General features: G+C 39.7%; 1 long non-coding RNA gene across 1 annotated transcript in view; it reads left to right on the plus strand.

Annotated features, from left to right (window-relative positions):
• LOC142030051 (uncharacterized) overlaps positions 1–26,520 on the plus strand; it is a 46,760-nt gene that overhangs the window by 6,599 nt on the left and 13,641 nt on the right. The window contains exon 3 of the long non-coding RNA XR_012650078.1: positions 6,352–6,471. This is a non-coding gene — a long non-coding RNA (uncharacterized LOC142030051). The remainder of the gene's footprint in view (positions 1–6,351; positions 6,472–26,520) is intronic.

Raw genomic sequence — 26,520 nt, forward strand, 5'->3', positions numbered from 1 at the left:
GCCAGTTTTCAAAGCTAATACATGTGTAAGAAGGTCACTTCTAGAGGAAGAGTAATAGCTCGGGGGCAGAGATCTAGCTATGTGGTCAGAAAATAGGCTACAAGGAAAAGTGCAAACTAGTATGTGAAACAAAGAAAATAATCAAAGTGAGGAGATAGATTTGGGATAGAAACTTGGAAAATGAAGTCATCTGAAAAGAAACTTAAGGACTGGCTAGTAGATGGCAGCTGCAGTGTTGTGTAACAGCAACAGGAGCCATTCTGGCTAGTCTGGGAACCTTGTTACTAAGCAGGGAGCAAACCCTTCTTCTACTAATACAGCTTTGTAATTTAGAAGACTGGACTGTAGATGTCATTAAGACAAAGATTTTTGGCACATGGGTTGGAGTCTAACGCAAATTGGAAGGTAATGAAAGAACTGATGTGTTACAAAGACTAAGGAGAATAGAGATGAAGGACCGATTTGTTTGGTTACAGCCGAAATAATGGGACGAAATTGAGCCAGGTACAACATTTAGATTGAACATTTAGGATGAAATTTCCTCATGATGAGAACTACTATTTGTGTAAATGGCTTCCTGGGAAGTGCTGAAACCTCACTGCTGGGCCTGTTTTAGAACCAGGCTGGATGAAAAGCTGGTGAAGGTACAATAAAGAAAAACAACCTTTGTTAAGAGACAAGGGTGCTGTAGCTCCGTTCAGAGGACTTTCTCCTGCTTAGAGCCAGTGAATGAGTGTTCCAATAGCCTAAATGAGGAGCACTTTATTAGTTCAGTGTTGTTCCTTCATTGCTCCATGATTTCCTTTTCAGAAAAGTTTGTAGCAGGAAGGCTATGAGCAGTGATGGCAAGCCTCAGAGGCCATAGCACCTGAGAAGCAGCCCTGGAAGGGCATGTAGATGCCAGCAGCCTAACGCCATGCTAACAGAGACTGCTGGACATCAATAGGTGAAGCTTATTTATCCAGCTCTAACAAGGACTGTCATTAAAATTTGTAACCTTGGATACTCATTATTGGATTTCATTTAAAATTCAGGGTTGTGCTCGTTGTGTTACTTGAAAGCTTTGATGCTGAAAGCCTGTTTTTAACACACAGTAAACATGTCTTTTAGGAAGGATTGCCACTTTCAACCCCTTCTAGTAGTGACGAGTGGCTATTCTACCAATTAAATTTACTGTGTGCTTAGTAATTTTAGAAAGAGGACTGGAACCTCACGAACAATGTTGTTGTAGAGTGAAGTGACAGTCCTTCAAAACAGGTATTTTATTACTAGCATACTGATATGGTTATTTAGTGATATGACTAAATTTAATATTACAACCCTGTAATAGTAGTATTAGGGTAGTGACCTCACCTATAGAGAGCATACAGGGTATCTTTGTTCTGTTTCTGGTTGCAGCTTTGGCTACTTTTTGTAGTTTATGGGAAACTCATTGGTAGTATGTTAAGAATGAACTAAAATTTAAGTTTAGTAATTTTGAAGTCAGCATTATGGAGTGTGACTAGCTAATGTGTATGCTGATAACATTAACCTTTTGAAGATGTTTTCCCTAAAAAAATGCAGATTTCTGTTTCTCTTCTATTGACTCTACGTTTTGATATTCTCCCACACTTAGTGCTTTCAACAATATGTATTATATAAAAATTCCTTTCTCAGTTCATCTGTTCTAGACCTTTCATTCTACTTAAGTTTCCAATATTTTCCTCTCAAGTACTGTTTCATGGAAGTAATGTTTTCTTTTGTTGTAACTGTATCCATAAAGCCTGTACCTGGTGCAAGAATGTAAACAGCCCTTCTGTTTCAGTTCTGTAAGTTGGGATGTTTCCCTAGTGCTATAGGAATATGATTTGAGCAGCCATTAGGATGATATATACTTCTGCCTTTGCTTTCTAACCCCTATCCAGGAGTCTCTTGGGAAGATCCAGGAATCAGTGAACATAGCTCCTGTTGCATCTCTTACAGCATTTTGCTGAATATGTTATACTTGTTTTGTTTTGCAGAAAACTGTTTATATAATCCCACTTACTCTGGGATATTCTGTCCTTGAGGGGGAGCACTTGGATTTTAATTATTTGCCAGATGAATCACAAATAAGTGTGTTTTTAATTCAAGTCCCAGGTTCAATTTAACTCTGTGGGCCTATTAGCTTGCAAACTTTAAAATAAAAAAAAGAGAAACTTTGGTGTTTTTCAAAGTGCTATTCTAGGCATACTTTTGTTATTGTTGCTTTTTCCCCCCCATCCCTCTCCCTTGTTTCTTCTGTTTTTTCTCTGATATCACCTTCAATACATTTGGACATAGCAAAGAAAACAGCTCATTAGTTTATAATAATTAAGCATGTTTTGTGTCCTGTATTAGCCACAGAAGCAAGGGTTAGATCTGACTTGAGCATAATTGTGTGTTGGGCATCTCATTCTGCTGAAGGGAGTGGAGATGTTGAAGCACTGTGGTATGCAGCCTGCACCAGGCAGTGCTGGGGCATCTTTTTTTTGGTCTTTTTTGGTCTTTTTTTTTCCTTATAGGTATTTAAAAACAGGTAAGCAAGCACATTTTAGACAGAAAAGAATTAGTGGCATGTGCAAGTTTTTTCAAATAGCTATGCTAGCTGTATAGAAGTACATATGTAACAGAGGATCTGTATAGATAAACCTATACAATAGGTTTATATAGGATCACCACTAGATGAGGATCTCTATCAGTCTGTTTATATTTCCTTTTTCACACTTGGAGTGATATACTTAAATATTATGATAAAGAAATTTGTGTAACTGGATGAGGATGAGCTATTTCTTTTTATCAAACTGACATAGGTTAGCTTTCTCGGCTTTGACTTTCATTCAGTTTTAATATGCATTTCACAGAGCAACTACCCTTTTTGCTACATCCAACTGTAAATACTAAGAAATGATGTGCAGAGGAGGAAGGCAGATAGTCACAGGCTGCTAGCTCTCACTGGCGTGGAACGGCTGTAACATCACTTGTGGTGATTTAGCAGTCTGGACCTAATCTGAAATGAGCTGTGATCTTTTAGTAATTGCCTAAAAGGAATTAAAAGGTACAAGCCAAAGATAATTAAAGTATTCTTCTGGAAGCCATAGAAAGCTGTTCTTTAGTATTGCTGTAACAGACTGACAACGGGATTAATCAAGGTTGTTTGTGAAGAGTTTATCTAGCTGCAGAAGGAGGAACACCATGTGGCTTATTTGTAAATTAAGCGAAGAGGTGCTTTCTGCATATTGCCTTTCAGACTGAAGGCTAACCTGAATTCCAACCATGCAGAATCTCTCGCTGAGGGTGAGTTTGGGTGAGTCCCAGCACTTTTCCGCCCCATTCAGACAGGTTACAGAGAATTTTCTGAAAGTGGGATAAACGGCGTTTCTCTTGGTCAGTGCTAGTGTTTTAGTCAGATTGGCAATGACTGAGAATTAAAGGTTACTAACACCTGTTAAAGCCAGATCTGTAATGGTAAAGGGAAATATGACACCTGCTGTGTTCAGTTCAGACTTTAGTGATGTCTTTATTCAGAAAGCCTGAATCTGAAATGCAAAATAACGGTCAACGACCCCAATCTCCTCAGGTTTAGCCCTCCTCTACTGGTGTGCCATACACAACATGGGAAGGAGAAGGATTTCCTGATGAACGTTTCTCAGAGGATTCAGTCTGCTTTACAGGATTTTATTAGTTGAGCCCACTTACATACTCCTGTAAAGCTAACAAAGCCTGGTGTTTCACACTGGGATATGTAAAAAAACCCAAATGCTGCAAAGCTTCTTCTGGAATGGGATATTGTCATGGGGCATTAATAATTCTGCCTTAGAGTGCTTGTAGGGGAAGCAAGAGATGGTGTTCATTTCAAATAAGGAGTGAATTTAAAAAGTGGGGACAATGTAATCACCAATTCACGAGTGAGAATGGTGACCTCTGGAAGAAGGGGGCAGTTTAGGAGCGTGGGTGATAGAGATATTTAGATCAGGAATGCAGAATTTCTGTGAAAAAAACAAACTGGATGTTTGCTTCCAGTAGCTGAAATCCCTCAGAGACCTCACAGCATGCGTTTGGTACTGCCTAGTGAGTTAGGATGACAGCGTGGGTGGCAGAAAGTATTTGGGTTTTGCCAGGAAAATACAAGGGATTTTAGAGCAGCCTAGTTTTACAGTAAAACAGAAACAGATCTGCTTTCCCTCCAAGTGAGACAGTCCCTCTTCAGAGCTCTCAAATAAGAGGTAGGGGAGGAAAGCAAGCTTTATACACACCTTCTTTGACTAAAGAAAGGATGTTAATGAGCATTCATGAAAACAGGCATGTGGTTAGGTTTACCCTGATTTCAAAACATCTGTTTAGGTTTTGTTCTACTCTTTCAAATAAACTCGTGGGTTGCTGGGATTAACCCCAAGTTTTTTTCTCTGCTCAGTGCCATATAAACATATAAATTAGCTCATTCTCTAAATGTTCCTTCATTAGCCGTGAGTTCAGTTAAATAAAACATTGAATACATGTTCACTTAAAAGTCTCTGTTGCTCACTCAGGGCTCAGTCTGGGGGCTGCTAAAATCCCATGGGTGGGAATCTAATTGCTCAACTTCTGTCGGTTTGTGACTGCCACATGGCAGGATCCTTTCCAGAGCCTGCAGTTTATGAATTGTCTTTTTTTTTTTTTTTTTTTTTTTTTTTAATTATTAAAGACTTGGAGCTGCCATATCTCTTAGGGGGGCAACAGTTACACTTGCTGGGTGGCAGATGCAGGGCTGAGTGAGGGCACGCACCTATGCTATCCTGCTGAAAGCTGGGAAACAGCTGCATCCAAATGCTTTGCCTCCCATAGCTGAAATCACCCAAAAATATAGGTTTCATACATTGTACCTCAGATACTGCTGACAGAGTGCCCAATTAGTCATCTCTTTGTACTTTGTGCAGTGATTTACACTTGTGCAGTGTGGCTGTAAAGTATTTCATCTCTTTACAGTATGCACTTGTGCACTTGTAAATAATTACACAGGGTATAAAGCAGTGGAGAATTGGGACAAAATGTGTGCCATTCCCTCACTATGCTGGTGCTACAAATTTGGTTATATAATCCCGAAGTAAAAATTTAAGGTGATATTAATCTGTCATAGTTAACATGGAGTTTGATGCTTGTAGTCTTCATCTGAATTTAATTGGCATACTTCTATCTCTGCTTTGATTGCTTTTTTTCCTGCATGTTTAGTGAAATGTGATGGAAAAATAAATCAGTGGAACAGATTCTATGCTAACTCTTACTGTTTTTTTTTAAAAAAAGCAAAATGTTTTGTGGAACTTGTCAATCTTAGAAAAAGTTTAATAGAACCTGTTCCCATCTAAATTATGTTGAAATGACCTTCTTCTATTTTATTGCTTCTATTCTATTTAATTTTCAATCATTTTCAATTTCTTTATTTTCACTTCTATAAAACATTTTTCCTCACTAGTAAAATGAAATGCATTTGCAGTTCTGAATTGAACTAGTAGTTCAGTAGTTCTGAAAAAAGTTTGGGTTTTTTCTTTTTTGCTTGTTTTGGAGTGGGTTTTTTTGTTTGGGGTTTTGGGGTTTTTTTTTTGGCTCCTGTTTTTGACATTTTCATTCAGAACAAAAAAAAATTCACTGTTGGAATTTCCCATACAGCGGAAGATCTGGATCTGTAAACAGCTCACGTACTTATTTAACCTTTCAGTTAAGACTTTTGGATTATTATCGGTATCAGTTGTGAAGCTGAGCTTTGATGGTAGTGTATCTTTTTTTAAAATGGATAATGTGGATCTTCTCAGTCACATTTTAATTGAAATTTATTTGAAAGCCTCTATACAAAGGACATAGTCAAATGACCTCCCCAAGGCCTGCCATTTGCTAATAGCCAAATACAGATCAGCAGATGCTTTGGCAAGGAACACTGGTGACACTCATTAGCAGTAGGTTAATAATTGTCAGAGCGATAGTAGTCCCCTCATGGCAGAGCAGGTGCTGATGTTCCATTTCTGTTCTAGCTTTGGTCTTGTGACAGCTTTCGTCTTTGCTCTAGATTACAGCTGAAAGAAGACCTGTTGCATTCACAGTTGTACTTTCAAGAGGAGGGCTGTATTAAGATCTATTTCATAGTATACTATATAAAATCTGATGCTTATCTGATGTGTACAGGGTCCACTGTCTACTTACTGACCTGCCATTCAAATAATACTTGTGTTTCCTTTTTAACAACCGTTGCTGTTTTATTTTATAATTCTGGTAAAGCTGGAGATTATACCAATGCAAAATTGGAGCTTGAAAGAAATGCAATTTGTGTTCCAGTTATTACTTATCTTATAATGATATTAAACACATGTATTTTTCTTATTCCAGGTAGCAGGGTGGTTGCGGGAGAGTGTTTTTCTGGAGTGGTAATGCTTCTCCCTTGCTCATGAGCTTTCTGAATACCTCTGGAAAGTCAAAGAAGGATAAATCTTTTCCTCATTCATCCCTGTAAGTACAGATACCCTATTCCCATTTCTAAGAGGTGCTTTTACTGAAAGCAGGGTTTACGTAGGATGTTAGCATTTTCATTTCGATGAATGAGCTCTCTGGAAGGCTGGGTCTTACTGAGTTCATACCCAAAGATAAAAGAGCATTCTCGGTGCCTGGTGGGAGCAGAGAAAATGCTCTTCCTCCCTCATGTAGTCAGCAGCCAGAGCTGGGCAATCGCTTCCCTGTTAGTCTGGGGTCTCTGGGCTTTCTGCGCCACCTCAGCACTGGTGCCTCCTGTTAGGCCTGCTGGGCAGAACAACGGTGGCTGCCAGTGGTGGACCCAACAGGGGAGGTCATGCGCTAGATCTCTAGGCCCATGCAGACAACCCTATGGGGGAGCCAGGTGGAAAGTGAGAAGTTTACTCATCCTTTCATTTTGTTCTCTGTACATGAAAGTCTTTATTTCTTGCTATTTCAAACCTTGATCCTTTTCTTTATGGGGCCTTTTTTTTCTCCCCACTATTTTATTCTGGGTAGAATATTTTATTCCACGTAGAATATTTTATTCCTTTGGAAAAGCTATAGCCACACAGAAGGGCTGGAGAGTCTGACCTACTAATTATCTGTCTTTTTGCATCATACTATCATTTATATTTGCAAAAAGTGGCAGTAGAATGATACCTAATACATATGTAGTGGGCTGTACAATTTGGGCATAAGTATAAATACGTGATGTGCAAGGAATATAAAAATCCACCCTATGCTCACAACCGAAATACGTTAATGTATGCTGTGCTTTTTCTTTATAGCAAGTTTAACCTTTGCCTTCAGTGACATGCAAGTATTACAGCAGAATTTAACAGCAGCAGGTTGGAAAGCCTAGTATAATCAGAGCTCGAATGTTAATTCTAAAAGTGACTCATTAAGTATTTAACTAGATATTTAATGGTTGAGGTCAACATTACCAAGAAGCCAATTGCTGTGCCAGTAATCTATTAGATGAGTCTCTTCTGTACTTTATGCATGATCTGTTAGTCTGTGTTGTTAGAAATTTAAAGTTTCTTTCCCTTAGCTTTAATAATTTCACACTAGCAGCATGTTCTTTTCACTGGCATTAATTTCTTATAGGAAAATTAAGTACTGTATTCAGCAGAAAAATATTTTGCTGATTACATGTTTTCAAGGGAGAAATGGTTACTTGTGACACCATGGTAGTTAATGTAATGCATATGGTGTGGGAATTGGTGTGAACACTGGCTTGAACAGACTTATTGCAGAAGTGGATGGTTAACTACTGAGAGATTTTTAGAGTGAAATTCTGTTCCAGCCAGGGCACCAGCCTTGGTGCCTCTGCCTCCTCTGAGTAACTGCACCACAGAAACCAGCTGCTTGGAAATGGCGCTGGTTGCACATGAGACTTGGGATGACTGTTTTTAATTTACTGATTATTAGTTTTCAGCCTACAGGTCTCTCTTTCTCCACTCTAGTGTAGTTCTGTAATTAAGATGTTCAGAAGTCTGATGTTAATAGCTTTATTTCCTTTTCTGCACCCTGTGGGTGGCTGCTTTAATCTCAATTTACTTTTTGCATAATTAACTCTGAGCTTTAAGGACACTGAACAGACAATTTACTCGAGTTGCAGGATGCCGCTTTTTAGAAGACGCGCACTGTATGCTTAGCCAACACGGAGCTAGTGTTTCACAGCAGAGAAGCAGTAGAACTCACCTGGGGGTTCAGCTCTGCACGGCATTCAGCAGCCCCAGGTCCCAGTGCTGGCAAAAGCCAGAGCTAGCGTTTGTTCGTCTGGCACGAGGGGTGGAGGCTGGGGATTTGGTAGCATCAGAGGGTGAGGATGGAGACTGCTGCTTGTAGAGGAGAGGGATTACTGGCTAGCTCCTGACCAGACATGAGTGAGTCAGCAGTTGTCAAGGCTACAAAGCACACGGGTGCAGTTTGGTGCTGCAGAAGCTAAAGAAACGGGATTACAGCTGTTATCTTTAAAGGCTTGCTAGACTCTGAGGAGGCCTGATTCTGGAAAGCGAAATGACTACAGTACATGCGGGCTGCAGGGTTATGGTTAAAGCTAGAGATAAATTTGGGGGTGTTGTCTGAAGCTATACAGTTACATTTTACTGAGCTGGCAGCAATGATGGGAACAGCACCAGCAGACCAAGCTTTTTTTAGAGCCTGTTCTTGTGCTGTAGGCGGGTCTTGACCTGTGAGCAAGGTTGGGGTCAGGGTTAGAGTTCCCAATCCAGCTGCAAATTGGGACAATTAGTTTGTAAGTTAAAAGTACTGTGTTTAGGGTGCATGGAGTTGTGTGTTTAGGCTGAGTACAGGATTAGGTTTGTGTCAGGTGAGGGAGAGGTTGAACAGGTAAGTTTGTTGTTGGTTCTTGAAAGACGTGCAGAGGCAGGATTGGAGATGTGTTCTGATACAGCTGGGGTTGTGTGTCTCTAAAAGGCTGGATTAAGTGAGAGTATGAGTTAAGGCTTTGGGTGACAGTAGCCAGACAGCAAAGCTTCCGGGTGGATTATGTACCTTCTGTAGGGGCAACCAGTTCAGTTTGTTCTGCCATAATTGGGTCTGACACAAAAGGCGTCTTTAGGACATTAGAATGGCTAACGTGAGGAGACAATTGGTGGGTAAAATTCTTTAGGATTATGTTATTCATTGTTAGTTATGTCACTAGGGCTTCTGTAAGCTTAGGTTTAGAAGGGTGGTAAAGATTTAGGCTCAAGACACTAAGAAGAACCAAGTTGATTGTTTCTTGGCCTGTGTTGGATCCAACTCTCTTACAGCTATTTTTTTATGCAGGGGAGGATCACTGGTTTTGCTAGCTGTAGGTTTGGGTGTTAGAGTAGGGCTCTAAAGAGCTCATAAGAGCTCTTATGTAATAAGAGCTGAAGAGCTACATTTATTGTTTGTCTTCTAAGCCTGCAAGACTAAGGTAAAGATGATCCTGGTCAGCCAGCTGTCAGATGCTGCTGTTGCGAGCTGCCAGGTTTGTGTAAGGCTGTGTCTTGTGTCAGGGTTAGTGTTAGGTCTTCAAACACAAGGAATTGAAGAGCTTGGTTTATTCCTTATTTCTAGCCTGAGAGAGTTTGTGATCAGCAGTAAGGTAAGGAATGTTAAGGTCGGTTATGAGACACATACGTACCGGTAAGGGTTGGATGCATATGGTTGTAATATTGAAGCTGGTGATAAGGGCTAGGTCAAGAGTGGCTGAAAAACTGCATTCCTTGTTTGGCCTGGATGGCTGGTAGGACTAGGGTGATGACTGAGTGGACAGCAGCCATTTGCTATTGAAGTTGGATGTTTTTTGTTCACTGGAGTGTCAGGGCTAGAACTTGTGCAGAGTTACAGCTAGCCTTACGTCAGGAGTGTAGCTTGTGGGGGATGTTGAGGATTGGCCAAGTGTCCTTTGGGGGGCAGAGCAGAGACTCAAGTTGGGAGAGCTTTGTGTGCAGCCCCTGAAAGGTCAAAGAACTGTTTACATTTGCTGCTGGTTGTCCTTTTGTGTAGACCAAACCAGCAACATCTTGGGAATGAAAAAAGCTCATTGACTTGCAGAAAATAAAACTTGTAGCTCAGACAAAGTACATTGTATTTTAGTTCTATATGCTTGTGGGAGGGAGTGGAATTCAACAGAGCAAGGCTTTAGAGGTAAATATTTTCATTTTAAACTGGCATAAATTTTAGTTTAATTTCACCTGTGTTCTACCTCTCCTTCACTAAGAAAAGTTTCATGAAATGTCTAGGGGGAAAAACCTATTGTAGATAAACAGGTCTTGCCTTAGAGCAAGGGCTGTGCAGCTGAGACCAAGGGTTATTGCATTGATGAGAGAAAGTAACACAAGTTCTGTGCTTCCCAATGTTTTCTTTCATATTTTTAGCTGTTTCCCAGTGGTTCAAATAAGTGATACCTGTCTTAAAGGCTCAGTAAAAATCAGTTTTGCTCGCGTAGGCTGATACTTCAAGGAGAGACAGTGGTATAACAAAAACCTCTTATTGCTCAGTGCAGCAGGATAACTACTGAATGTAGCATCCCTAGTTTCACAGTAAATAGGAGTTGCTAATTATTTTTTGTGGGCTTTATTCACGGGGCTTTGTGGGTATATGGGTACGGGAGGGAATGGTACCAGGACTTCTTGGCTGTTCCTACCTGCCTAGTTCAATATAATGACTTGTTTCCTTGAGGTGGGTCAGCTCAGCTCCGTGCAGAGATGAGCAGCAAGCCTCTTCCTTTGCCAGTAAGGCATGGGCTTGTGATCTTAATAACGGCATTCTCAATATGCCTCTGACTAAGATGTAGTCCTGTGTGGGCTGCAGAAGAGGGACTGGCTCTTCTGACTCAATCCAATGCCTTTGACATGGGTGCATGCAGGTTTTCAACGTGTAGAGTAATGTGGACCTACTACTCCTTCCAAGCTTTGGGGTTAGGTGGAAGGAATACAAGAAAAGACAGAAATGAATTTGCAGGCTTCAGAGAGATTTATATTTGCAATTGTTTATTCTAAAATCTATTCCTAAGGACTTAATGCAAACTATATGTCTACTCTATTGAGAACATTTTAAAAGTTAGTGTCCAGCTTCTTCTAAGAAAGGTCACGTGTAAATTCTGATAGATTAGAAATTATTCTAGGTTGTAGTTTTTAAGTTTGTACCCTATGGTAACTATGTGAGCAGCAGCCTGTGGTAACTATGTGAGGATCCCCAGATACTATTTACTGACAGGCTCATTTTTATTAGCTAACTGCAATCTTGAAAACAACAGGCTTTTTCATTTCACTTCTGAGACAGTATGGAATAAGAGATTCATCTTTCCAAAGAACTAAGGAATGGACATTGAAACATGTTTTATGTACACAGTTTCATCTGAGTTCTCAGGATGAAGTGATGCATTTGTAGAATTAGCTCTAATCAGGTCTAGTCACCTTATTATTGTTTTCTAAAAATTAATGTTGAATGATGGAAAGCGTTATGTAAGGAGTGACTGCAAACAAGGCTTTCAGTATGATGAAAAACTAGCATTGCTTCTGAGAGAGAATGAAGAACAAGGTGAAATGACAGTATGAAGATGTAAAGTTAGATGAAATAAAAATTTCAGTAGAATTAAATCTTATTCTTCTGACATGTTTTAATATTTGCAAGAAGATTAAACAAGCTCTCCATTTCAAGTTATGCAAGAGATTCATAAGCAATAATTCAGATATAGCGTGTTTCAAGGAACTGATTTCTTACCAAACTGTCAGTTACCATAAAACAGTCAGACACTGAATAAGTCTCTGGTACTTCTTGTTTCAATTTGTATAGGGTTTCTTTTTTTTTTCTTTTTATTTTTTTTAATAGTAAACTGAAGGCACTTTTATGCGATTGAAGTGGTTTAGTGTGCAGAGTTTGAAGTCAATATCCAGGAATTAATCCTCAGTCAAAGCTCCAAAAAGCCCTGGAATTGTATAGAAGTTACGTGGTTGGGTGTTTTTGTTTGGGTTTTTTTTGCTTGTTTTTTTTTTTTCCTTAAAACTGGAGCTTCAGTCAGATGTAAAGACCTGTAGAAACCTTCTGTATTACTCCATTCAGCACTAAAAAAAGAGTATCAGGAGTTTGCTTTCTGGCCCCATCTTCCTACTATTATTGTGCAATTTTATTACTTGCCTAAAACCGCAAAAGGTCAATCCTGGAAGCGTATGAAGATGGTTTGGATTTCCCAAGTATATATCGTGATGCTGTTTAAGCAGGAGACTAGGAACAAACTAGCCTTATTACATGAAGTCCGGTATTATCTGTGTCTGTGTGATCAAATAAGCTTGCTTAAATGTAGTTGCCATGGGTATGCTGTGTGGCAGCTGAAGGTGGAGTGTGGTTCAGCTTATGGCTGGGGAAGGGATTGGACCCACACAGGGGCAGGCACTCTCTCTAAGGAGTGCAAGTACATAAAACTGCAGGTTTTTGTTCAAGTACAAAGAGAATTAAGAATATTTAGCAAACCAGGTACAGTTTATTAATTCTGTACTTAGCAAGTACTCAAATTTTAGTTTGCCTGCAGTCAGGGACAATATCCACTTAGAATTCAAAAAAAAAAAGAAAACATTTTGCTGGGGTGATTGATTTCTTGGCTGATGTTTCTATGTCCAAAGTCCAGTAACCATGTATAGGAAAAGATGCTTCTGAGACATTAAAAAAAACCAGCCATGAGACCAGGCTGCCACCTGTAAATATGTTTACTTGTTCTTGAAAATCTAGTAAGACCTATGAGAAAGAAAAGGCACTTTTTAAATGGGTAGCAGGTGCTGAGGTAAATAATTGCAGAGACAACAGTGTTTGTGATCATCTGTATTAGGGGGAGTACTTTTCATGTTCTTTCATGTGTTTTTTTTTTTTTTTTCTTTTCTTGCCCATTGTGTAGACTTTTACACTGAAGAAAAGTTGCCTTTTCCCTTTCCAGATCTTGGCAATTTTTTTTTCTTAGTGTTAAAGGAGGGAGGCATGTGCTTCAGACTTGCCCATCAATATTGCTGCATGTTGCTTATCAGCTCTTGTAATGTCTCCTTCACCCAGGTCTAAGTTTGAACGTCTTTACCTGATCACATCACCCCTTGATGGAGAGAAATATGTATGTTTAGGGCATGACTTTTGCATGTGTTTTACATGTGTGCTTCAGGATGAGACATATCTAATCTAGGAACTGAACCTAAAATATCCTGCGTTCAAGAACAGCACCTTGAACAAACGTGCACCAGCTTTCCTCTGTGAGGAAGGACTGGCATTGATTCTGCTGCTCGGAAGCCTCTTGCTCAAGAGAAATCTCCTCTGCTTGTGGGCCCTCACGATTGCAAAGGAGGTTGTACTGAAGGCCGGACTGAGTTTGAGTGTGAGCAGGAGGAGTTTGCAGGAGGGACTGTCGGTGTTCGGCAAATCCGCTTGTGCTGGATGCTCTTGCAGCTTTTGGTTGATACTGATCTCTGCATCTTGTTGGTTTTAAAATTATTTTTAATTGTATATTATCAGGGGACCAAGGATACTTTAACATGAATTAATTTCTCTTGCTCAGAGACATTTTTAAAGTCATTTGGAATACCTAATCTCCCTACATTATCACAGCTTCCCCAATTACTTGAGAGTCGTAGCAGTTATGAGAAAATACTTACCTTTAATCTCTAACTATTAACACTGGCGTAGTACTGTGCTTAGCAGCTTCAGCAGATGAAGAACAACAACTTCTGTGAGCTCTGTACTGGTAACCATTGCATTTTAATGAATGGCATGGGTAGGCCCTGGTTTGGGAAGCAAATAAGATTTAAGGCCTAACAGTTCCTAGAATGAAGCTGTGGGTGAGAGAGGTGTCTAGATGCAGTGTAACTATAAAAAATGTAGGAACTTAACTTGGATTTTGGCCAACACTCTCTGCACTTGAAAACTGAAAATAGCTTTCAGTGCTGTTCAAGTACAGTTGGGCTAATCTCACTTCAACTTTCTGTTGAAAAATACATTAGATATTTGATATGGTAATATATTCTTTCAAGTGAGGAGAATGAAACTAGAAAATGTAACATGAAGAGTTGTGTTTTGTCCGGGAAGGCTAATAGATATGCCTGTTGTCTACCCCTGTGTCTAGCTGGTAGACATGCTACACATTTGAATCCTGCCAATGAGATTTTCTTGTGCTATAACACTGGGAATTTGCTATCCTGCTTTCAGGCTTTCACTGTGGGAGCAGTGAAACTGGCTGCTGTCAGGACTGGCACCTGCAATTCCAATCAAAGTGAGCTGAAATTGTCTCTCATTATGATGGGGTGGCTTTGTAATTTCCTGACTGACACTTAAAAAGCTATTTATTTCTAAAATACAGCATAGCAGAAGAGTAAGAGAAACTCATGAAACATGAATTGAGATTTTGAGTGTCACATAGATGTAAATGGGAATAGATTGCTTGCTGTTCTGGTGCAGCTAATTGGTATTTCTGGAAGGTATTTCTACACTGATTGAAATATTTGAAGTGAAACTTTATAATTAAGATGGTTTTGTCTTTTTTTTGCTAAATCACTCCTTAGCTTTGCAGCCTATCTGTTACTGAAAGGCAGCTCTCCCACACCTGGAGTTTGCAATATAGTAGCTATCTGTGTAGGAAACATTTTCTTTGTACTTTATCTAAGCAGGGGGGAAAAACAATTCTGCATTCTTTTGTATCTATATTCAAGAACACCAGACTGAAAAGACATCCTGGGTGATCAAGTCCTGTTCCTTGCTGTCACAGCCACCACACCATACAGTTCCCTTTGTAAATGTATTGTACTCCATCTTAAAAGTAGCTTACTTCTTTCTATTGCCCACTGTCCTGGCTGTCCTAAGACATCATTGCTCTACTGATTAGGGACCTTCTAATTTTTGGTTTAAAATCAGCCACTGTGTTCCCATTTCTTGGGCCAGTGCTGTCTTTCAGCTTGAGCAGTGCTTATTCCCCACAGTATTTCATGCCAGCGTATTTGGAGGAAGCAGTCATGTCCTGCCTCCCACTCACTAATTTACTAGGCTGATTGCACAAAGACAATCTTTAACTCTTCTTGGGGAGGTAGCTGCTCTGCTTCCCAGTCTTCCTCTTCATCATTTTAGCTTGGGTTCATATTCTTTGGTGTGGCTGACCAGAACTGCAGAGTGCCAGCTCTGAAAGCACACTGAAAAACAAATTGCCTTTCATTTCTAAGATTTTTTGTGAACTGATGACACTGGTTAAGAAAGATACCATATCCTCATCCTCCATAGGCAGTTTAGACACAATTTCTGTTGCCGAAGTGTATTAATTACCACTACTGTAGTGCCTTAAGTTAAGAGCTTGATAGTAAGCAACCCACATTACATCTCTGACTTCCAAACTTTGACTTTCTATGCAAGTAAAGAGGATGAAAGTAGTCACAAGTTCAAAGCTAGATGCTTATATCAGATTGCTGCTTATAGCTTACTGAGGGATGCGCTTGATGCGTTTCTCAGCCCAATGCTACATAGGTGTTTGAATGACTGAAAGTCATGCAGTAGCAGACCGAGCCAGTGCTAAATCAGTGACCTGCAGCTATGTGTCACCTCATGTCTGAAGCTGCATCATTAGAGCTAGTCTGAAAAGGTCTAGCAAAACCAGCTGCCCAAAAGACGTAGAGAATGGGAAAGAATTATCATATTTCGTTTCTTTTCCCCACCGCTTTCTCTTGGTTAACTTGATCCTTTAGTTGACCTTACCTGACAGTGGTTGTATTTCAGCAGCCATTTATATACATGTATAATGGTACTTCAGTGAATTAGATCATCTCTCCTCATTGAATTAGTGAGGTGAGAGAAACAGATGGAAACTCTCACGTGTGTTTAGATACTTGGTCTGAGACACACTTTGGAAAAGAAGTGTTTATAAATTAAACCTGGCAGTTTGTGTGCCAGCATTTGGAATGCACTGTCTCTACAACATTTGCTAATATTGCCAGAGATTTGTAAGCTGCTGAAGAAAAACACATCTCTTGTGGAAAGCAGATGCATGACTTGTTGCTGAGGGAGGAGATGGTGTTTCCTTTTTGGATTAGAGGGGCTATGGGACAGCAGACAGATCAGCAAAGGCTATCCCTGGTAAATGTGAGATATACCTGTATCATCGGTAGGCTTTCAAATTGCAATTTTAGCCATTGAACCAGATAACTTAGCTTTTCTTAAAATGAAGCTGGATGCAGGGTTTTATCTCTTGCTTGCCAGATAGAGCTGAGTACTTGTTTCCCTGGAATTCTTGTTTTCAGAAATATTATCTGGGTTTTCAGCCATGTTCTTTGCAGGAGTGGTGGTGGTTGAGGAAAGGCATAATCTAGCCTTCCCACGCTATTCAAGGGGCAACTCAGGATCTCGCCACAGGTCCCGAGAAAGAGAGATTGTAGCCGTTCCCTGACTTGTTCAAAGTGCCGGTTGTTGCTGGTGCGAAGGTCGGACGAGGCAACCCTGTAAGGCTGTCAGGGCAGCCCATGGGCACCCAGCTCAGAGGGCAGGTCATCCCCACAGAGCAGGGCCTTGGCACATCCACCCTGGCTGGCAGGGCCCCTGTCACCGGCGTGCCACTGCTCTGAGGCAAATAAAAGAGCTTTGATAAATGACGAATACCTATGTGATCAAAGCAGAAGATTATGATAGTCGTTTTCTAATTAAATCAGAATTAATTTTCTAATGCTAGAATGTGGTGGGACAAACTGTTGTGATCTAATCAAAGTTACAGTCGCCCTGTCTGAGGGGCAGTGGCCATGTGATTGCCCATGGTTCCTTTCTTCACAGGTCAGTTCAGGCCACCTGCAGCTGAGTGTTGTCATTAACACTTAAGGGCCGCTACCTTTCTGAAGCAGATTGCACATATTTGCTTGGCCAAACCCTCTACTTAAAATGATGGTGGTTAATATTAGTATTGTTTATATCCTTCTGTCCTATACTCCCATACCCAAGGACCTCTTCTGATTCTACCAAAAAAGTGCGGTATTTTGCGTTGGTAATTGTCAGCTAAATCATGTCAAAGAAAATACTGTTTTCCCCTCTTCACAAACACATTTCCTCTCAAATTATATCTGAGATTTGAGATAAGCCAATTTCATTTCTACAGCAGAGGGAGTTTTCTTCCACATTTTCACCTAGAAGTATAAAAAAATGTCACTTACCCCTGCTAGGGCTCAAAAAGGAGGTTTGATTTTTCAAAGGGAAGCATTCCTGGTTTATCAACAGTACATGGCACCTTCTCATAGCCAAGTGCAGGCCCAGAATACCAGATAATACTAAGAATTTATTTGTGAATAGGGAAGTACTGAAGCTATCTCTGAAAGCAATCTCATCAGTAAAAAAAAACCCCAAACCCCAAGTGCAACCCCCCCACCAAAGCAAAAAAAAATCATGCCCTAGAATCCCTCAATATGATGAATGCACAACTAGATAAATGGTAACTAGGACAATCCTGTAAGTAGATAATTTAGGAGAACTTCATAAAGAAAGTTTTAAGTAACTTCATGCATTTTATACAGACTTCCTACCTGCCTTACTGCAAAAGTAGTATTGAAATTAATTTTGGGATGATCTCCTAATTCCCTCAGAGGTAATGTGCCTCACTAAACTCTTGCTGCTCAGGCTGTTTTACTTCACGCTCCTGTGTGTTTTGTTGTATGGCAAAGTCAGGATGACTCACAAGCAGTAAAAAAGATAAAATTGATTGAATCAGACTCACTCACAAAGCCCAGTTCAGCTCCTTTTATAGCAGTAGAATGGAATCCTTGTGTGTTACAAAGGTGTACATATTAAGGTAACTTAAATACACTACTAGTACTTTTTGTGTAGTAATTCATTTATAGAATTCCCTAAAATTTCAAACATAGGATCATTCAGAGTATTAAGGAAAAATAGATGAAAATGTGGTGAATGGTGACTATTTGCACCCCAGTTTTCTCTGGGCAAATATGTCTGAAATGGTAATTAAAAAGTATAAAGCTTTATCAGCTGACAACCACATGCTTGTAAACTGCTAAAATAATTTTTAGCGTATAGAGAATTGAGATGCGAACAGAGCTGTTTCTCAGTTCAGTGCTATTTCTTCAACCAGAAAGATCTAGCTGTAGATCAGTGCCAAATTATATGACAAATTGTAATGAGCTGTTTACTCTTTAGAGTGAGCTGTTCTCCAGAAGGCTTTAGTGATACCTAACATCTGCGCGAGTGCTTTGCATGGTTTGATCAGTTACACTTTCATTTGGATTCACTTGCACAGCTCAGAACATCTGGCCACTTTTTTCTTACTGAAGCATAACTAAATTTTTCCTTCCTGTGGCTATAAAACTGAAATATATAGAAATAGGAGAAATAAGTAAATGATACAAAGGAACACAAACTTAAATTTAGGAAAAAGTCTAGGAAATGGGTCCGGGAAAGCAGGATTTTTATGTGGTGTTGACGGAGGATGTATGTACTCACTGACCAGTAGAAGTATGACGTACATTTTGCAGCCAGGTTCCTACAGAAAAGCAAGCTGTGGATCTGCTTCTGCAATGTGTTTCCCTTGAAGAGGGAGTGCTGGAACAGGTGTGGTATTTGTCCGCTTGTGCATTGAGCGGCAGGGTCTGATCATCTCGCTTCTGACATCATATTCACATGTACATGCTACTTGTACTTAGGGTATGGATTTGGTTTTTACTTTTGGTTTCTGTTGTGGGAATTAGAAAAATTATCCTTCTTTAGTGTCAGCCAACAAATAATACTAAGCTTCTAGGGTTTGAATAAAGTTTTGGGGTGGTTTGTATTTGGTTTTTTTTGGTTTGTGGTTGGTTTTTTGTGTGTGTTTTGTGTTGTTGTTTTTTTTTTTTTAACCTTGTGGATGCAGTTTTTAACACACTTATATAGTTCTCTGTTCCCTGAGCAGTTATGGGCCAATCCTTCATGACTGTAGTGAGAGCTGAAATAGCCTGTAATAATGGAAAGGAATTACCCATTTATTCTTTGAAAACTGCTTTTGGTGGCTGGATTTCTGTGCACAGCCAGTCTGCTTTCTTTACAGGGTTCATTTTGATGTTGACCCAGACAGCTACGCTTTCTGTTTGCCTCTGTTTCATTTTGGCAACTCGACATGTATGTGTTTATCAGAAATACAGAGAAAGATACAGGTGCCCTGTTTCCTGGTGACTATTGGCAGCACAGGAGTAACGGTGGGGCCAGGAAGGTGCAAATTTGGTGGAAGTGAAAAAAGAATTGGTGCTCTCTGGAAGCGAAGACCATACCTACAGCAGTGAGCATCTCTGCCAATGCTGTATCTTTGTGGGCAGAGCAACTTCCTTGCTGCAAGCAGTGTAGACCAGCACTAGAAATAAGGCTTGGAAGAGGCCTGAAAGTTCCGCTAGGAAGCCTTATGCCCCCAGCATCTTGTACATCTGTTCTGCTCCAGTATTCTTTTTTACAGCTTTTTCACGAAATGTATCTATCCTTGAATGTTAGCCATGTTCAATCAATGAAAGGTCACAGACACAAACCCCATCTTTGAATCCTGCTAAAAAGCCACTTGCCCGTTTTACAACTGGCGTGAGAAGCAGCTGCTTGAGGAAGCTGATGGTATATGCCAGGAGCTAAATGCTCTTCACTGAGATGGAAATTGCTGTTATCTTAACAGCACAGTCACTGACAGCATCAATACTTGCACTTCTTACTGCAAACTTATGTCCTCATTCTGGTCATCCTTATGCCAATTTTGGTTAAACTTCAGTGAAATTAATTCTAATTTATACATTGCTACATAATCTATTTGATGCTTTTCTTAAATGGTATTGAGAAACCTAAGGCACTTTAAAGCTGAACTGGCTAGTCGCTGCATTGCAACTGATTTCTTTTTAATTATTTTTATTACATCAGCTCAGCTACAGAACATACATTATTGCCATAAACTTTTTAAAAATGTTTTTGAGCTCATGCATGAAAGTAATTTAGTTTAGTATAAATCATTTATGCACATTTTATGATGCTCTTAGAATGATTTTAACTAGAAGAAATACTCATTGTGCATCACTGGGAGAAAAAGAGTCTCAAAGCAATCCTCAGTAGAATCTTTGGTTGTGTAAAGCTGTGTTCCAGGTGAGATTTTGAAATACAGATGAGGAACAATCTTTCAGAAGTTATTTTTAATTTGTATTTTTCTTGGACTTCCGACACTAAAGAGCCTTGCTTCTGGTAACTTCTAAGTTTTAAAAAAGATTTTCTCAGCATATTTTTTAACAGAAAAATTTTCTGAACTTTGTAAAATAAAGCTATTGATTCAGTACTATTTTTTAAGTGTGTGTGTAGGAAATGTCTGATTTAATTTTCTAGATCAAATTTTAACTAAAGCTCTATTTTTATCTTTCATCTGGAATGCTTAAATGGATTTCTCCATGCATTGCAAGTAATTGTAAATAATCCTTTGGGCTAACACAATTAGCCTTTTCCATCACTAACGTATTTGCTGATACAATCTTTAAAAAACCCCATAAACATGACCTGTACAAGAGATAATGAAAATAACTGGCCGGATGATCCAGTGTCTTGTACAAGCTACCGTAAAACTTTATTATCACGTTGTATTCCTTCATATGGTCATTTGAGAACTAGGAATAAAGCACAATGAACTGAGCGTTGAGAGCATGTTTTTATCTTGCAAATATTGTTGTGATGCTTATTAGTGGCACCAAATACCTTCTGAGAATGTCCCTGTGTGTTTAACATGTGCGTATCTTCTCTGATAATATAGTACCATCCCATGGCACAGGTTTTTGTGAACATCTTGGAAGTAGACCAATGTTATCTTTAGCCCAGCCTTTTCAGGGAAGTCTTTGCAAAGCTTGCACTGTGTTTGTCAGAGCATAAAGAGCTATCTAGATGCTAAGCCAGCATGGTTTCCTCCCCTATTTAGAGTTTGAACTATTTTGTTTTTGACCACAGCCAGTCATTGTTTCAGCTTTATGTGCACAAGAAAAGAAAGGGAGGTTGACCAAAAAGCTCATAACTATTATTGTGGTTGGTTCATTATTTAATAGCTTGGGTGATCTCATCCTGCCTGAGTTTCCTTTCCCATATCAAATCAATCTGCCAGAATTTGTCATATTTACAGAAAGGTGTTTTAGTTAGAATGCTTCCAGAGAAATTAGTCCTGCAAATGACTGTAGACTTACAAACAATTGTGCTTCTCTGAAGAGTCGGTGTGCACAGATTCTTATTGCAGGATGCAGACATTGCACAGAGGACCCTGAACTCTCTCTATTTCCACTGGCTTTAGATCTTCATGGGTAGCGGCAGCAACGGTGAACGTAATCAAATCTGTTATTGGTTGTTGTGCATTATCACCTGTAAATTGTACCGCATACCTTTTGAATTATTAGAGTTAACCCAGTTGAGGTAGAAACTGGTGGTAAGCAGCAGGGCATGGGCATCAGTGGGTTGTAAAAGGTACTGGCTCTAGTAGGAGTCGCAACCCCAGCTCTGCAAGCAGACTGCTTTGCATTCAATAGCGAGGGCTTTGTAACAGCAGCTGTAGAGCGTTATGACTGATAAAACCAAAGCATTGAGGATGTATTGGCACATGGGAACACTTGGTTACTCTTAGTTACTCTTTTAAAGCCTTGTTTGCTTTCCTTTTTACTGGAAAATATCATATGAATTGCTGTCAGGTGTAAAGGCTTCCACATGTCTTTCACAAAGGTCAAGTCCAGTTTACCTGCTTCATTGTTATTGCATAATGAATTTTAATTCCCTTGAGTTGTAATATGTAAAATACAGGTAAGATTGAAAACAGTCTCTGCCTTCTAATTCACTTTCTGTGTTTACTCTTGACTAGTTTTATTCAGTTATTGGATGGATGGAAAAATTACTTATATCTGTAAAATTCAAACCCATGTGGCATAACCAAATAGAATAAAATTCTGCTCAGAGAAACACACAAATTGAAAGAGATAAATATTGAGAAATTACTGAAATATAATTTTTCATTTAGTTATGTTCAGAAATCCTTGGGAATACACTTGAAATTTATAGCCAGTCTACCACTGTTATGCTATAGTGTTTTCAATTATAAGAACTTGTCATTCACAACATCTTCCAATTTCATGCTGAGCGCATTTGTTAGCTTGCTTCTTTTCACTAAAACTTTCATAACATCACAAAATCACTTAGCTTGTTTCCTTTAATGAGCTTAATACAAAGCTGTTTGGTCATTACCCTTAACCTGCAAGTTTGTATGCATACTACCCCTTACAACATGAAGTTTGGGATAGTAACACACTCCTAAGCAGAGGGAATGGTTTTGGAGCCTATTTTTATTAATATAGAGAAATGCTATTAAGAGTCCTGTGGACTTAATATTTAAAGTGTATATTTGCTGGAGTCAACTGCTGTAGGTTGAACCTCGGACTGGGAGAATAAACAAAGTCTGGCTCCGGTATAACACAAATGATTTATGGCATCTTATTGGGGCTCACCAGGGATGGGACATGAAACGTTAGACTCGATTTCACCAGGGATGGGACATGAAATGCTAGACTAGATTTCTGGTATGAGGTGTGAAACTGAAGAACAGATACTTGCTTGAAATGTTTTAAAGGCATAGTAATTACCTTGAGGAAAAATGCTTGTGAGCACATGAAGGGAAAAGTCTACTAAGTCTAGGGAGAATTTCGTTCCTGGTATTTAGGAGAATGTGCAATGAACTGTACATCTCTAAGAAAAATATCCAGGGAAAAAAAAGAAAATCAATGACTGAAAGTCAGTGTCAAGATTTTAAGTACTGGAAAGTACTAAATGCCATAAAATCCTTAAGTTTTCTTTCAGATTAATTTGATGGTAAATTAGATCTCAGTTTCTCATGGTTAGAAGAAGATAAAACAATGATGGCTGAAGCAGCAGCCAAAGTAAAAGGTAAGGTCTACCATCATACAAATATATGTATCTCCCTTTCCTTGGGTTAGGTTAGTTGGTACAGTCTTAATGTTTCCTATGGTGCCATGTGGACATGCCTATTAGACACTATAAAATGCAACTGTTTCTGATTGTTACTTTCATTTCTATCCTGGGAGATTATACTACACCACCACAGCCAGCAGGCAAAGACTCTATTTCCTGTATGTCACATTGTTATGTGCAGTATCTCAACGCGGGCATCCACCACCCACTGACAGGGTTAGCTTTAATTACATTGATAACTTAACATGCTGAAACTCAGGGCACCGTTGGATGTTAAACATTCCCTGCCCCGCACTTCACTTGCTAGAGCTGATACGGCTCAGCGCAACACCAGAGTTGAAGCTAATAAACTTTACAATTGTCCTGAAGGGATGTGCACTTTAGTCAACTGTTTGTAGGTGGTGCTGAGATACTAAACATCTGATGTGGTGCAGTCTCTCCTTGGGGTCTACATTCCGCATCAGCAAGAGACAAATTGGATCCCGATAGAACTGGGATAATGCCCTCCTTTTACACTTTAGCTAAAAGAAAAACAGCTTTTTATATTTACCATGGCTACCTGCAGCGTTAGCAGCTTTGGTAAGTGGTGTGAGATGGGGTAAAGAATGGTGGGAGCAGCAAGTAAAGCCACAGGGTAAATATATGCTCTTCACTCAGTTTGCAAAGCAAACTGGCATATATCTATAGATAACAACTTGGATAACAAGCAGCACCGTGGGCAGGTAGAGTGAGTAGAAGCAGCAGAATTAAGTGGGAAATGACCTTATGAATGATAAAAGATTTTTCAAGTGGAGACAGGGAAGACTTTTATGGTTTGGGGTTATCACCCAGTATGAAATCTAGGTTGGCAGAACAAATGGCTGAAAATGCAAAGACAAGGTACTGCTGGGGCAAAATAACAACAACACCCATCAGAAATACTGAAATCCAATTAGCAATGAGCAAAATCATAAGGGTTTTTGAAGGTTTCAAACATCTGTGGTCTGAAAAATCAGACTGGAATGTTCAGTAAAACAAGTTTTCAGACAAACCTCATAACTTGTTTTCTTTGTGTTTGGTCCCCCCCCTCCCCCTTTGGAAATACTGTAATCACCTTTTCTCCTTCAAAACAGCTTTTTGCTTGTGGGAGAAAGAAGGAACTGCAGAAAAGCAGCATGCTGAATGTGAAAGGAGTGAAGCTTCTCTTTGCCACTTCAAGGTACTACATCTTAAAGGACCGTGATTACACAGAGGGAGAAAAAAGGAAAAGAAAGGTGGAAAAATAATGCAAAATAAGATGCTTCACAAGAAACATTTCAGATGATTGATACCTAGGCTAGTCATCTGAAAGCATCAACTGTCTTCTACGAAATAACAACCAATTATTAGTTAGATGAACCAGCCCCAAAAGGGACAAAAACTGTCAGTAACCCAAGTTCAGGTGTGTGCATAAGACTTTTGAAGTGCAGCCCTGCAAAATGGCATGCCTTTTAAAATGATGGTTAAGATGGTCTTCCTTTCTTGATGAGCCAGGAACACAGACAAAACCATGGGTAACTACTGTAGCAGACTGCTGGCACCTCATTAGGATGCTGAGATGGCTTTAAAGGAGCGAGCAGCATGGCTCTGCTAGCACAGAGCGCAATGCAGGTTAATCTGTTTGGCCTTATCATTGCTGTAGTCAATCTGCTTCTGGTTTCCAGGTTAAAGTCAGCTTGGAGATCTTTATACCCTGGCCCAGACTACAGTACAGCTGTTGGCTTCCAAGTTCATGAATCTCTCAGCCTTTTATAGCCGATGGAGCTGTGACGTTGGCCTGGGGTCTATTTCCCCAGGTACAGCATCAACTGAATTATGGACTTTGTTGTTTTTTAAGTCCATGTGAGAGGTCAGAAGGGTGGAAAATAGTGTGGGTTTTGTTCTTCAGCTTCACTTGTGTTCTCTCTGGGTGGAAAAAGTGTCTTTCGTCACTAACCCAGAGCAGTTAAAGTGGAGTGGAGGTGTCTGGATCAAGTTGCTTGGGAGTCAAACTGTATTTTCAGTATGGGATGTGGTGTGTCAGTTCAAAAACTGATTCCAATGATGAATGCGTTGACTGCTCCGAAAAAGGTAATGTAGGGAGCTTGGCTGTGAGGAGCAAAGATTTGCACTGTCTGAGCTTTGCTTTAATTTCTTTTAAAATGTTGGAGACTCAGAACAGTACAAAGAAATCCCGGGTGTGGGGAAGGTGATGAGACGACAGGAGGAATGTGTTTAATGATGGCATGTGGCTCGGAATGGAGTCGGTCTGGCTATTGATTCCAACTGACCAGCATGTGTTTGGATATTATCACCACTTACCTAGTTAATGGAGTCATGGCAGCTCTGGTCGCAGCCCCAGGAAAGCAACTGCAAGTTTGCTGGTGACTTGCCAAACCTGCTGTGCCTCCAGATGAAGGAAAGCTGTGGTCTGTATTTATTGATAAATGCAGGCTATGCAAATAAGAGATGGTTGAATGAAACTGTAAGTGATCAGTATTCTGTGCTCTGTGTGCCCAAAGGAACGAGAGAAACCTATGTATAGTACAGCCTGGAAAATAAAAAAAGCAATTGTAAAGCTGAGCTTGGACTTCTGGGGTTTCCTGACTTGTCAGCCATCAAAAACTTCGGCTTCCATATTGACTCAAAAATATTTATATTTACTTACCTTGGAGTTGTATAGTCCTGTTTCTTATTATGACATATGCTTTAGGGGGAATAAACATGGGGCAGGGCAAGCTGTTAGCAGAGAATGAACAGTAGACAAATGTGCTGACAGTTATGGAAAAAAAAAGTATATTGGGTCCTATTTTACAGTTTTTAGTTGTTCTCAGAAGTCTGTCAGTGTCTGGACAGCTCAAACGGAAGTACTGAGGCTCAGTGGTGCTCAGTGAGCCAGGATTACAGGACTGGTTTTACAAACAACTTGCTTGTTTTGTTTATTTGGTTGGTTTGGCTACATCCCAAGGGAGTTTTCCTGTTGCAGTGGCTGTGAAGGTTGATCTGTGGAGGGCAGAGAAACAAATATACTTTGTGGTGTAGCCTTGTTAAATGAATGACAGGTATTTAGTAGTCAAAACAGCAGATCAGGAGCAACCTATTTCTGTATTTCAATGATTTGAAAATGTCTATTTGAAACTGTGTCTGAATAATTAGAGACCCTTCTTTTGATATAAAAGAAAGACAGTTGAATAACAGTTAGCATTGTTTGTAAGATTACATTTAGTTTGAAAAAGGTGACAGATAAAGGGTGAGATCTTACCAAACATTCCCTTCAAACACAAACTGCCTGGGACTAACTGATCCCTGTGAGTCAGCCTCTACATGATTTACCTATACTGCTTCAGTTGTGCAGACTAGCAGCCAAAGGATATTTAGAGGAAAAAATATTCAAGGCAAAGTGGTTGAATTTAGTGGCTTTTCTCACCTTTGTGCTCTTCAAATCTGAGAGAAAAAGTGTCTTTTAAACTGAAGAAGCTGTTAGTCCTTGCAGCTGATGAAAGAAAAGGAAGGAAACAAACCAGGACATAGTCAGCTGGAGGTTGTAATTCCTCCCCCTCATTACTGACTTCTGGGTATACAGGTAGTATACAAACTTTTACA

This window comes from Buteo buteo, chromosome 1 (assembly GCF_964188355.1).
Source record: "Buteo buteo chromosome 1, bButBut1.hap1.1, whole genome shotgun sequence".
Classification (NCBI taxonomy): Eukaryota; Metazoa; Chordata; class Aves; order Accipitriformes; family Accipitridae; genus Buteo; species Buteo buteo.